Source organism: Corvus kubaryi, unplaced genomic scaffold (genome assembly GCF_017639235.1).
Source record: "Corvus kubaryi isolate FWS band 111438036 unplaced genomic scaffold, C.kubaryi_AGA036_p1.0 65010, whole genome shotgun sequence".
NCBI classification, from domain to species: Eukaryota; Metazoa; Chordata; class Aves; order Passeriformes; family Corvidae; genus Corvus; species Corvus kubaryi.
Window position 1 is genome coordinate 1 of NW_024581691.1, and position 14,548 is coordinate 14,548.

Sequence of the window (14,548 nt, forward strand, 5' to 3'; positions counted from 1 at the left end):
CCGCGCCGCGCAGCTCAGCGCCCCGGCGCTCCTCTGCGGCATCCGCGCCGCTCGGCCGGGCGCGGCGGCGGCGGGCGACGGCGGGGCTCGGCGCGGCGCGGGGCACTGGCAGGGCTCCCCGGCCCGATCTCCATGTACAGCTACATGTTTAGGGCCGCTCGGGTTAATATATGTCGTCAGAAGCGGCGGCCGCCAATGGCCGGGGCGGAGGCGGAGCCCGCCGCCCTCCGCAATAAAACTTTTTGATGTTCGCTCTGCTAATTGCCGAGCTCCTCTTTTAGGATTGGCTGCCCCTCCGCATCCCTAATGTAATTAAAACAAGGGGGGAAAAATTATCATGGAGGCAGAGGTTAATGCAAGTGTTTAGCAGATGCTTTATAGTAAAATCTGCATTAAAAAATTTGAAAAAAACCCAAACAACAAAACCCCCCCCTACAAACTCATTAAAACTTAAATATCGGATAATCTCAAACCAGGTACAGTATGGATCCAAGAAGTTTCTTGGCAAAAGTCTGTGTGAGAGCTTGATAGGCTCGGAGGTTGCTTTGGCAAAGTGTTTTGTGCCGGTCCGGTAGAGGAACAAATAAAACCGGCTTCGGAGGGCACTTCATCGATGCCCGATTGCAACAGGCCTGCCCCAGCAGCGCTCCGGCTTATATTTGTATTGCTGGTTAATACACACCACCAGATCACTAGTTTCCGTGAGGAGGGAGGCGAAGCTGCGCTGCCTTGCCTGTCACCAGACTTGCGACCCGGGTTCGCATGGGCTGGCTCCGACTGCGCGCCTGCTGACTGACCGAGGGAGCGGAGCGCTCGGGACTTGGAGGGGGATGGTATTTTCTTCCAGAAAGAATAGTTTTGAGACATTAACAGTAAGTTCGACTCTAACTGATTCTTTTCCAGCTTGCTGCCTACGCCTATGCACCTCCACCAGCCTTCACCCGAGTGACTTATGTGCCTCAAATCGGTTTTATGCTTCTCTAACTGGTACTATCGGTAAGTAACCGAATATTTTTTACAGCATGTTCCGAGCTAATTTTCTAGCTTCTACTAACAAATATATAAATATTTCTCAGCATTCCTGCTTCTGCAATAAAAAAGACCAGCATCTGCAGAAAGCAGGTTTAGTTATCGAAAGGGAGCAGTTAAATGTTCGCTTAACGGCCAGGCCAAGGACGAAATCTCCTGTAGCTATTTAGGTGCTTTGCTTTGGTAAGCTTGAAGATATTACAAAAGAAAAATGAATCTCAAGCTGTAACTCATGGATAGCTGGGAGGCGAGGTGCATTTGTTGTCATCCTCAAATGGAGCCGAGCATTACTAAATAGCTGCGAAATACCAAATAGCCACCCTTATTTGTGCTGGCTGATGCCTAGGCTGATTCGGCGTATATTACAATGCCGTTCTACAATATAGGCAGTGTGGAAAACTGTGTCAACAGGAGCGGAGAGGTCATAAATTAAAGAAAGAGAAAGATAGAGATGGAGGAGTTGGCGAAAGAAGGCAGCAAGAACTCTGGTCCAATATCTGCAGCAGCTTAATGCGCTCTCCGGCCCCTCTGCAGAGGCTGTGGGGGTTCCTCGGGGGAAGCTCTGGGTGGTGGGAAGAGGGCGAAAAGCAACTCAATGTTCGGGGAGAGGAGGCAGGCTGAGCTCGGGCGGTTCCGGCGTGGAGAGGACTGCCGACAGTGCACGGCGGCTTGTTGGGGCCCGGGGGCTTTGCCAGTGGGTCTGCGGGCTCTCGAGAGGGAGTGCCCTGCAGGGGAGTGGACGGTCTCCGCGAATGAGGCCGTCCGCCAAGGAGCAGCCTGCTGCGGTACCAGGGAGCTGGCCTCGTCGGGGAGCTGCTAAAGGCGAAGCAAAATGCCGGCCCCGCGGTTCGGCAGGACGGGGAGCGTAGAGTCGGACCTAGAGAGGAGACGTGCACGGAGCGCAGACACGCAGGGGTATGTTTTTATAGGCAAATACACATATGCGTGAGCGTCTGGGTGTAAACTGAGTACGAAAGCGAAAAACTAGTCCAGATGTAGAATTGATGTATATACACATATATCTCACATGTACGCACACATGCTTGTAACCAACTGATGAATATCTGTATCTATATATGGACAAGCAGAATCCTATATATTGTGTTATCCTAAGGAAATAATGTGTCTGCAGCGTGGATTTTTAAATGTAAGGAAGGCCGTGGGCAGACCGTGCAGGCAGAGCCCTGGAGGGGCCAGGCAGAGTGTCCCTGCGGCTCGGGATGGGATGTCTGCAGGGCGCAGCCTGGAAATCCACCCAGTTTCTGCAGCGGTTCTCCAGTTTTGTTTTGCTGCGATATATTCTTGATGGGAAGAAGAAGTGGACATTGTCAAGGCCGGAAAGTTATACTGGCTTGCAAACGGGCGTGTGTTTCTTTACATTCTCCCTGTTTGTGTACGAGCTTTCCGATACACCGCAGGTTAGACTGCAGCTGTGACGGTCTCTGTGACAAGACATTACGGCCACTCCGATAACATCTCCAATGATGAAGGAAACGGAAAACACGAGACAGAGAAAAAGTAATAAAATATACAGGAGATATCTATCAGAACACCAGTCTCCAAAGCTAGCATCATGATTGCTTAATTAACTTTGGAGAAAGAGGGTCTCTAGATAAAGCACCCAGAAGGATCTTATATATATATATTTTCCTCCTATCCCAGCAGATATTTATGAGTATTATAAAGCGAGTTTTAAAGCAAATGCAACTCTCGTGCCCTCCCTCAGCTGTTAAATATTCAGGATTCCGATAATGGGTTGTAGCCTTTTCTTTTTGATCCACGAGTTGAAAAACGCTGCAGCTCAAAGTACCTTTCCCAATACGATATCAAATTCTACTAAAAAGCACCAGCATTTTGCCAATCTTACACTTATTGATTTGATTAGATTTTTTTTGTGCACAAATCATATGCTGGAAAAAAAAAAACAAACAAACAAGAAAAAACCCCAGGAAATAAAAAGAAACCCTAGTCTTATGTCACTTTATTTCCCTGCCAAAATAGTTGCATGTAAGGCGGCGATTTATCTGGACTCTGCTGCCAAACAGGACTCTCCTAGCTTGCGGTAATAAATAAAATTTGGTGGAGACTTTGCCGAGGCTGATTTTCTCTACCCGCTGTCTAAAATTTATTTTATTTTTTCTGGAGTTGGTATGTGGGGCTGTATGGGTAGGTTTTGCCCCGCGGTTGCTGCCTGTCCAGCCCCGCAGCCGTCCGCGGGGCCGAGCGGGAGGAAGGGGCTGCCCTTGCCCCCCGGTGGGTGCCCCGCGACGCCCGGGGAGCGGGGGCAGGAGCCCGCGGCGGGGGGTGGCGGGCCGGGCGCCCGCTCAGAGCCGCCGGGGCCACCCGCTGCCCTGCCCCGGCGCTCAGTCGCCGCCGGGCCGCTTATCGCCAGGTCACTTCTCTCCTCCCGGCCAAGAGTAGGGTGGGAGTTGGGATAACAGAACAATAGAGCTGTGCTCCCCCCTCCTCCCCCCGGGCTTGTGTGAATTAAGCTAAATTGCAAATTAACCTGATTTCTCCGAATCAGTCGGGGAAAACCGTATGGAAACGGGGAAGAGATGCCGACGCTGGGTGGTCGGAAACCCACATCTGCTGGGGACTCCGGGGCTGGCTGACTGGGAACACTGCAGCCACACCGGGCCAGGCCCTGTGAGGAGCAGGCCAGGGGCAGAGAGGCGCCTCACCGGTGCCTAGGCTGCGAGCCCACTCATTTGCTTCTTTACCGCACCTTCCTTTTGAGGAGGGTCCGAAATCGGTGGGACGATTATGGGGACAGGGCAGCGGCGGGAGCCGCAGTCACCACTGAAGTGCCTGGTACCGACGCCAGACCTACCCACCCCTGCTCCGTGCAGCAGCTCCGGGATCTCCCTTCATAATTTTCATTAAAGCAAAGAAACAATCAGACAAACGAAAGCACCCCAAGGGCACCCCGTCCTTCGCTTTTGAGGCGCTGCCCTGGCCGGGCAGCCCCCTCGGCATCTCTCCTTCCCGCAGCTCCCTAAGTGCCGGGGTACCGATTTCCTCTCCTTTCGCCCGGCTGCCCACCACATCACTCAACCACCCGGTGCACGGCTTGAAAAGCCGAGACGGGTTTGAATTTATAGAGTGCATGATGTCATTGACCCGGGACCAAACGTATCAGAAAGGGGTATCATTCTAGGATGGATTTGGGGATGCCAGAGCATCGCGTGTCCCAGGGGTGCCACGCGTCCTCTATCCGGGCAGTCGCTTAGGAATTCGTGAAAGAACACAAACACGCAAGAAAAGGGATTTTTGAAAAGACGCACGGAGAAATATGATTTGGAGGTCAACCTGTCAGTGCGGGTTAATGAAAAGGACTTCTGCCTAATGGGTCTGGCTTGCACCCTCTCTTGTGCTTACACAACCTGAATTGCAATGCCCAGGGCAGAGGGCGGGATCGGGCCCAGCAGGCCCGAATTAATCGCTGCCCTTGGAGGTGGAGGAACCCTGGTTTACATTACTATTATCGGTAATGAACGCCCACATATTTCAGGCATGATAATCTCCCAGCCGTGTGTATACAGAAAAAAAACCCCAAAAACCAAAAAAACAAAACCAAAAACCGAAAAGAAAAGAAAAAAAGAAAAAAAGAAAAAAAGGAAGGAGAAAAGATCGGGGATGAGAAAAACTCAAGACACTGACCGTTTCGTAAGTCACAATGATTGGCAGTAAGTGCAGGACCCTACGCGTTTTACCACTGCATGTGCAAGCAATTATTCAAGGATTGCTTATATTTGTGACTGAAGATCCAGAGTTGCATTTAGACTCTGGACAGGAATCAGGGAAAGAAAAGCAAAACATTGCGCATTCCAACCAAGACCCCTTCTTTGTCAGAAGAATGGTAGTAAAGACCTTACAAAATTCTACAGTGTCTCTATTTATTGGAATTGTTACACAGATCTCCTGTACATGCACATGTATAAACACGCACACGCATGCAGACAAACACACTGTTTTTCCACTTAATATTTGTTTGTATTCCCGGGAAAGAGCATCTTAAGCTGCTCTTGAGCTCGATGCTGATGAAATAGCTCGCGAATGTAATTGCCTCCATTAACGAATATTTTGTCCTCCAGCATCTGAAGTTCAGACGGTGGAGGAAGAAGAAGGCTAGGCTGGCATCGTTTTGTGTTCGGGTTGACAAAAATCAACACTTCTATTGTCATTCTTCATGGAAAGTCTCCATTTAAAGAGGCTGGGGTTTAAGAAGCCTTCATAGATCACAGGTAACCTCGCTTGGCTTAAGAGAGAAGTCCCTCTGGAACAGTGAAAATTAGCTGCAATTTGGCCCTAACTACACGCCCCAAAATGTCGGTGTCGTCCTGCTGGTGTTCCCCGCGCCGTATACCTGCTGCACTGCACCCCGCTCCCGCTTGCCCGGGATCGGCTGCAGCACACGGGCTTGTCCGAAAATTCAGCAGCTGAGTCCTACAAATGTCGGCTGCACACTTGTTGCAAGCATCAGCCCGTACCGCAATTCCTATATGCGTATCTCGGTGTAATTGATCTGGCTGAGTGAGGTCTTTTTGGTAATTTGGATACACCAAGTCTCCAGTTAATGACATATAATCAGCCTTTAGGTCACTTGGTCATTCTCTTATTACAAACCCCTCCTGCTCTCTCTGATCTCCTTTCAAACTAAATTTCACACAAACAAATAAAGCAAGACAGGGACAAGTCCTTAAAATGCAAGAGTGAAATATTGGAGAATTGCTCGTGGGGAACTATAAACATTTTAAAAAAGAAAAAACCGAAAAGATAGGACAGAACATCTTATCGAGAAAGAGAGCATTGTGTACAAAACATGGAGGGAAAACCGGTCTGGCTTGTGTTAAACGTGACATAAAATTAAAATAAAATAATTACAAACAGAAACAGCATAATGTAAACAGAATACAGGAGGAGACTTTACTAGAAACGCATGGCCGCGTACCGTAATTTGTTCGTGCAGATGATACAACCTATCTGTGGACACACAAAATGTTTGTTTGCTGCGCTTTAGCAAGAAGTAAATTTCTTTACTCTTCTTTTCAGGAAAGTTAAGAAGCCGGAAAATGGAGAATTGAGTGTCATGTACCTCCCCAGATCTGCAGGGAAACGGAGCAGCGGCCAAAAGGAGCGGGTGTAAATGCGACAACAAAAATAAATACTTTATATCACCGTGCAGAACTTATTTTACTAAGTCAACACTTTTTTTTTCTGCAGCTCACCTTTTCTTTCCTCTAGGGAGAGACAATGCTCACTTTTTATTAGGTGTTCCCTAAAAGTTTATTTTGATCCCCGTCCAGGTGTGTATGTATATGTGTGTGTATGTATATATATATAATATATAAAAAAGTATATACGTATATACATATGTATATAATCAACAGGCTAAGGGTCATGTATGAGCAGAGGCTGGTGCGGTGACCGGGAAGAAGGGTGATCAGATGCTCTAGGTGAGATCTCAGGGCCCTACAGGCTGCAGGCAGCTCATTGCAAACCGAGCCCCGTTTTCGGAGCTAAAGTCGATTTATAAAATCGAGAGAGGGGAGATATCAACGTCGTTCAAGTCTTAGCGCTTTGAGAAAGCAGCCTGCAGAAGAGGACTGCGATCTACACTCCCTCACAGGCATTAGCGCCTTTCAAAATATTATCGACATTTTTACCAGCGGTCTCTCATTCGTGTGTAATACGGGGCTCAGACAGGCGCTAATTGAGCACGTAGCGCGTGCGAGGTTGCGAGAATGAGTGTCGGGGCAGGCTCACACAGCAACAGAAATGGGAGCGATAGAAGGAGAGGAGTGTCACAGGCCCCCGCGCAGTGCGTGTTGGTGTGACACATCTCGTTATTAGTTCAATGCATTCCCGGTCTTTTCGGGATTTCTAAAGTTGTTGGTGTTTCTTTTTTTTTTTTTTTTCCCACCACCCGCCCTTGGGCTACTGGATTGAAGCATCAGCCCGTAGCCTCACGGGGATTCGACTCAGTACATCAAAAGGCGCTGCTCTCCTCTTGGGGCTCATGCTCGGGGACACGGGCCGCCCCTCTGGGAGCCGCCGGGGATGTTCAGTCCCGCCCCGGCACTGCCCGGGCGGGGCCGCCGGCACCCCTCCCGCCGGTGCTGGAAATGCCCAAGGCCGAGGGGAGGCGGCGGGCTGGCCCCCGCCCATCGCACCTCTCGGCGGCGGGCGGCCCCGGCGGAGCCCCGCGGGCGGTGCCGCGCCCGGGAGAAGCCCCGGCGGGCTGGGGGCGGCTGGAAAGGGTTAAGCGCTTCCCCTCCTCCTGCTGCAGCCCCCTGAATGCCACTGCTTTCCTCTAGAGGTCTCATTAGGGAAACCCTAACTGCTATTTTCAACGTTTCCTCAATCAAGCGCCTTTAAATAGAGCTCCACAAACAAATTGGCGGCAAAAAGCGCAGATCTTGTCACGGGCGAGGCCGATTCAATATTTCACCCTTGTTTGCTTTGTAATTACAGCCTGGCTTGTGGCTACCTACACGCTAGGGCCAGTTCCCCTTGCCAGCCCCCCCCGTCCGCCCCTCCCGTACACCTTTCCCTGGGCTGGGAATTGAGCGGGACCGCCCGCGGGAGCCACTGAGCGAGTGGTCTCGGATCAAAACTCAAAAATTGCACAGAATCTCCCCGGCTAAATGCTGAGGGCTTTTTTTTTTTTTTTTTTTTTTTTTTAATTTGTTTAATTTTTCAAAAATATTTTTGCTGTTTGTTGCAACGTCTGCTCTGAGGCCACGAGCTTTCCAACAGAAGGGATTTTCCCCAAGCGCCGCCTTGCCCTCTCATGACGGGGTCAGGGACCAGGCAGCGGCCCGCCTGTCCCCACGCACGGCAGTCCGAGTGGTTGATCTGCGGGCTTCGCTCCCTCTCTCTCTGTTAAACTGCTCTTATGATTTGTTATATTTTCCACAGCTGATTGTTCTTGTTTGGCTGTTGTACAGAGCTGCTTTAAATCTTCGACAGGAAGAATAAAAGTTAAAACTGCTTAGACGGGCTGGTGCGGGTCCGCCTCGGTCACTGCATAACGACCCCTCTGCACACATCAGGTCTCGATAAGCCTCGTTCCTGCGGCTCGGGGCAGCGGCATCAACACAGATCGGAGCTAATTCGATTATGTCTGAAAGCCGGAGTGTAACAGAGAAGAATTTGGCGTTTATGAACTAAGCTGCTATATTTGCTTTGCTGTAAACCGACGAGAATATTTTATGATGGAGGGGAACAGTGCAACACAAAAGGGAAATATGACAATAAATCTCTTTTTATGGATTCTCTTTAGCAGCAAAACACAAGGATTCAACGGTTTTATGACTCAACTATTTTGCAGGTACATCTAAAGATACCTACATAGAAAAGAATAACCTGTATTCCCCCCTCACAGCCCCCCTCTGAAACACAGAAATCCATCCCTGTGCCCCTCAGTTCACTGATGAAATTCTCTGAGATTTTCATGGGAGCAATGCTGGCTCAAGAGTTTACATCTGACCACTGCACAGATATGCTTCGATTATTTATGGTGCCACTGGCATTACTCTTTCATAGTTTACTGATACACAAAACTTTTGGTCAGAAGTAATGCTCCACCTTCCATCTCAGAATGAGCACATTGGGCTGTTTTCTTTCTAGTTACTGCAACACTATTAAGACTTGAGATAATTTATGCATCCATTGAGCTAAATTACAGCTTTAGTTTTCAAGACTTTTTTTTAAGGAATGATTTTCATGCTAAAATAAAGATAGGTACTTCAGGGGGAGGATTTCCAAGTGGCTAAGGGTGTAATGCTCCTTGAAGTAAGCACAGGTTCTGTATATAAATCCCTTTGAGGATTTAAACCCTGGATGTTTTTTCAGAGTCATGTTCCACTGTAAAAAACCCCATTCAATCCATTCATACATGCTCAAACTGCTTTGTACAATGCAAGTATATTTGCATCTAAGGTGCTAAGCATATTTTTTATCAGTCTCCATGTCTTGTTTATGTCCTTTCTTGTGATCAAGTTCTGATATTGGTTACCCTGAGCACCTAGATCCAGGTTTAGGTCCCCTAGAGATCAAGGAATAGCTAGTAGGTCCAAAGGTCTGCTGCTGGGCTGCAGTGATTTGGAAGTGTGGATTTTGAAACACTTGCTTCACATACCACACAGTGCCGAGCTTTTCCTCTCTGAGCACGCACACATGCACGCAGCACGGCACTTTAACACACTGGTCAGTTGCAGCCTGACAGCAATGAGAGCAGAATGCAGATGCAGCATATGCAGTTGAACGTTAAACATAATCTTTTAAAAGAAGTCCTTTTAGTTGAACTTTTTTCTCAGATACAGCTAAATGAAAGTCACACTGCTTTTTATTCCTCCGCGTGTTGTCTTTTTTTTTTTTTTTAATAGAAAAGGCAAGTGGATTCAGAGCCCTGATTTTATTAAGAAAGGTTGTAGAACAATCAGTTCAGATATGTCAATCCAAATATGTGTGGAACAACATCTACAAGTGACATCCATGGGAAAAAGAAAGATCACAAAAACTCACAAGTACAAACCTCATCAGTACAAGTTGCTCTGCTTAAGCCAGCTTTTCATCAGAGTGGCACCTATTTGTATGAATTGAAGTTTTGCATGTGCCTTCTGCTGGTGGAAAAAATTTGTAGATAGTCCAGCTATCTTGTCTACCGTTACCAGTTACCCTTGCTTAGGGAGGCAGACCACAGTGCAGACTGGTTTTACTGTTTTTCACTGAGCAAAGTAGCCTGGACTGAGCTCCATTCTGTTGCACTAAAGGACTGCAAACACTTTTTTGCAGTCACTTCAAGGACGTCACCACTAGCCTGCAGTCTGCAATACAGACAGAGTAGTGGGAAAAGTGAGTACTGCATATGCATACACCTTTTTTTACCTGGAGTCCAGGGACTCTGCCCTGCATACCCTGGAGCCCACAAAGGGCTTCCCCTCGCTCCTTTTGTGTGCTATTCATAAAGATATGTCCTAGTTTGTAAGAACAGTACATGCCCATTTTGTGTGATATGTACATGCACACATCTGGGCTGCATGTGTGGAAAAGCAAAGGCACACACTACAAAAAATTTTACGTGTGCAATTTTCCAAGTATGAGTCTATGGGTCTATAGTATGGCATATCTACAGTGCAGAAAATGACATTCTTCAGCACAGGAAGGCATTTTAAGCGGCTCCAGAGAAAAAAAAGCAGAATTGTTCTTGGTAGCACAGTTAGTAGCAGTTTACTTCTCCTGGTTGCTCCTGATGTTTTCTGCAAACCCACTGTGATGGAGCGTTACTCCCAAACAGCAATCACTGAGTGATCAGAATATTTCAGATATTCATTTCTATAGGCTGATGTTATTAAAATTAAAAACATCTGCTTTGAGGAATGCAGATTTTCTGGATGTAAATACTTCTCTACTCCCACAGTAATTTCAGCTACTCAGGGAAACAAAATATAATGCTAAACAGTCGTTGTATTGTTTGACACAGTAGCAAATGGAACAATGTTGCTCTTAATGATGATGTTGTTCACTGGACAATTGAAATTGGATAAAGGCTTTCATCTGGGAACACTTTTCTAATACCTCTGTAGGTAATGGGAGTCCTATTGCCCTGCATACTGGGCAAGGTTCACCCCCATCTCGCCAAGACAGCTCCTGAAGAGAGGAGTTTGTGCCTGCAATAGGCTTTCAAGTGCTTGTCTGTTATCAGTTCACCGACACAGTTTTGCAGCTGAGGAGAGTGGAGAATGGAGCCCCAGCTGCCTGTGTTTCAGATGCTATCGCCTAATCCTGATTAAAGGCACCGTGGGTTAGAAATTCCTCTGTAAAGCCACGTGAGAGAAATCTTCTCCCTTTTGCACTCCCCTTAAAAATCATTGGGAATATCTTCAATACTTGTGTTAACTTCTCTTACATTGAAGCTAAACTGGGCATACTTGTTCAAGAATGAGTAATGATGTGTATTGTATACCACACAGCACACTGATTGCTGCGCTAAGGACATAAGAGCAACCAACATCAAAGGTGGAGTTGCACCGAATACTGTGGTATTTCCATGAGATACTTTGTCGCTTTTGCTAGTCAGGCTAACCCTAAATAGAGAAAAACTACCAGATGGGGGGTTGCAAATGGGAAGTCAATTCTGATGACACGGAATAAAGAAAAACAGAAGATAATCCAGGGGAGGACATTTCCCCAAACTACACAAAGGTGGTGCACGACTAAGAAAGCATTATGTGACGGGAGTGTGCATGGTGCTACCCAGAATAATAGCAGTTAAAGTCCTTTTCTTACTCAGATTCCTTAGGAATCTGACACTGGGTAAATCTGGGTGTATCAGAAATTACGTATAAGTGGAGACTTACACAAAACATCCGTTAGTGTAAACTAAGTAAAAAAACCCCAAATACCTCTATGCCTATCCATCTTTTAAAAGTAATTCAAATACTTTTCTGCATTGTGAAGAATTGATTCTTCCTTTGGATAGTATGTAAGAGACTATGGAGACAGGTTCTCTTCCAGTGGTCTGGAAGACATCCAGGCCGTTTAAAATCCTGATTGTCACTACACCTTCCCAAGGTTGCTGTCAAGAGGAAATCTGATATTTGTAGGATGTACACTATGAACTTATTTATAAGAAGAAACCAAGATTTTAAATTTTAATGTTGTTTATATCCTATACAAGCTGATAAACACACAAACACATACCTGGATACATATATATAGGAATCCGAAAAAACCCCAAAATCTAGACATTTCCTTTCAGTAGTTACATCTTAACCAGTGTTCTAGTTCAAAAGACATGTTAGGATCTGGCAGGATTAACAATATGTGCAAACCATACAACTCTTGAAAAACATCTGATGCTGCTGCCTTAGGGTTCTCATGGATCATTGTCTTTGTGGAAGCAGGTATCTTCATTACATCCAGCCACATGGAGTTTCACTAAGTAACATTTGCATGGACTACTTCAGATATCAGTAACTGTAGAAATCTATATGATCTGTTCCTTCAAAACTGTAGACTAAAATAATGAGAAAAATAAAGTAAAATCCATACACTACATCTGGCTTGAAGCAAATGCTTATGGAAAGGGAACAGCTGATTATGAGACAAATGTGTTTGTTATATTTGTGTCTATGAACACTGGTTGCTTTTCTTGTTTGGACTAAGAAACGTTGCCAGTGGACTATAGCTTAGATACTTGCTCTGAGGACAGGTGATCCATGTTTTCTTCCTTGATATATGAAGAACAGAACAAGAGTTGCCAGGCAAAACTCCACTGTTGAAATCTGGAGATAGGTCTGAAATAACACATGAACACACAGATTCATTGCAGTCATGAGGATGTGACCTAGGAGGACAGATTCAATAAAAAAATATAGATACTTTTTTAAAAAAGTTCGAAAAGTTTTTTTCAGAGACTTAAAAATACTGCAATTAAAACTATTATTAAACTAGATTAAATGAAGCGGAAATTTGCTTTCAGGCTTCAGAGCCAAGAATGTTCTTTGTGCCTCTATCCATTTTTGTGCTCTGTGTACCCTGTGCTGTTTACACAAGGATTATCTTGTTTATTTTACAGATATTATGCTTCATAGAAACTAATCAAGAGAATATTTCTTTTTTTTATGACAAAAAGTGGATGTCGACCTGCTCAAGTTGCTTTCATACAACATTCTTGGGTTTGTGATAGTGTGATGTTTAATAAAGTGTTTATAAAGTCAGATATAATAGTTTATCAGATCTTGGGCAGTCATAATAACAAAACTGCCCTTACCCTGAGTGTTATGTACCGTACTTTTTAATTTACAACACAGCACTTTCTAAATTACTTCATAAACTAAGGAAGTTGACTACTAAAGAATCAATGTTGTAAGAACTAAGAAATATTTTCCTAAATATTTTTTCTGTTACTTAGTCTCCATACAAGTCTTTAGTAATAATTTGGACTCAGACAAACACTGCACTCCCTGTAGCACGCAACACATGCATGCTGTGAGATATTTTCCTGCAGTACAATCTATTAAAATCTCCAGTGGAAGAGACTTTTCAGCCTAAAATACTACATGTCTAAAATGCTACCCTGCACAAGCAATCGGATAAAGTGAAGGGAAAAGACCAAAAGAAAGCTGAAGATTTTACAGTGGGAATCTAATGGAACAATTCAAGTGGGAGTTAACAGTTTATGAGACCATGAATAGACAATGGAGCCTTTCACTTCTGTGTTGCTAGTCCAAGTCCCCACCAACCGATGTCAAGTCTGTTTGGTGGATTCTCTGTAACAGCATGTGTACAGGCTTCTTGAGCAGGAAACAAAGTCTGTGCCAATGAGTCCAGTCTTCCTTTCTGCTGAAGGACCTGCCCTGGGAAATCCATCTGGCAAACAGCAGAAGACCTGGGTATGCATCCCAACGTAATACTAGCCTCTCCCCACTCTTCCTCAAATTTCACAGTCTTGTTATTCCCTAAGGACAGTCTGTCTGGTGTTGCATGGAAAAGAAAGAGGAGATAGACGTTAAAAGGCAATGTCTTGGGGTGACTGTTATTTGTAACTCTTGACTGATTTTTGGTCTGCAAATAGGCAACTGCCTTCTTGAGAGTCTAGCATTTACTTAATCCTCATACTGTAAGCAACTTCTGCAGTTATTCCTGACATGCATTTCTAGATAAAAGACATCCTTATGGCCACTATGAAATCATCATCCAATTACAGTTTCACCTTCCATAGAGTTTACACTTTACCCTCTATACAGTTAAGACAGAAAAGTATCATTCATACCTACTTATATTGCTCATTTTGCCACTTTTAAGGAGCATAAATAAACATCAAATTCACATTCCTCTGGAAGCAGGTGTATCTTCTATCTGGGCAAATCTAGTCCTTGTATTTCTAACAAGCAGTCTGAATGCACAAGACTGACATCACTCTTCTCAAAAAGAAATGTGAATTTTAATTCTTGACCAGGCTTTGATTTGAGAAAAGTGCAGAAATTACACTCTGCTGGAGTGTTCTCTCAAAAAAACCCAACCAACCAACCAACCAACCAAAAACAAAAAAAATTACCAAAAAGAAAAAACCCAAACAAACCAAACCCAAACTGATAGTGTACAAGGATCAAGGATTCCTTACACATCTAAGAATTTCTTGTCAGATTGCAAGAGGTCTAGGAAGGATGAGTGATTTATCTCCTTATTTCTAGTTTTAGAGAAGATTTATGGCAGTCCAAGGGAATTATTTGATATCAGAGAGAAGCAGCAGAGAAAGAATAAGGTTAAACATGATATAGGTAGACTAACATTTTTCATCCACAAGACTTGATAAAGCATGTTCCTAAAGGGTTTTGCAGGAGACTATCAAATACATCTGATCTACCAAATGATTTTGCAGAAAGTAAGGATTGTACTCAAGAATCTATCAGGGTGAGGAGCCAGCTACTTGGTTTCTTGCAATCATGTTTCCATGGATTCACGTCACTTTGTTACCAGCAGATACACTGAAGTGTAAGAAGCAGCA

At 45.2% G+C, this 14,548-nt stretch overlaps 1 long non-coding RNA gene across 2 annotated transcripts; it reads left to right on the top strand.

Annotated features, from left to right (window-relative positions):
* Nucleotides 1-96: 96 nt before the first annotated feature.
* LOC121672857 lies at nt 97-6,223 on the top strand. 2 transcript variants are annotated; one of them, XR_006019013.1, is made up of 4 exons: nt 97-476; nt 904-996; nt 5,127-5,276; nt 6,085-6,223. It is a non-coding gene; the product is annotated as an uncharacterized LOC121672857 (long non-coding RNA). The 2 variants fall into 2 exon arrangements; XR_006019014.1 differs by lacking the exon at nt 97-476 and adding an exon at nt 653-833.
* Nucleotides 6,224-14,548: the final 8,325 nt, after the last annotated feature.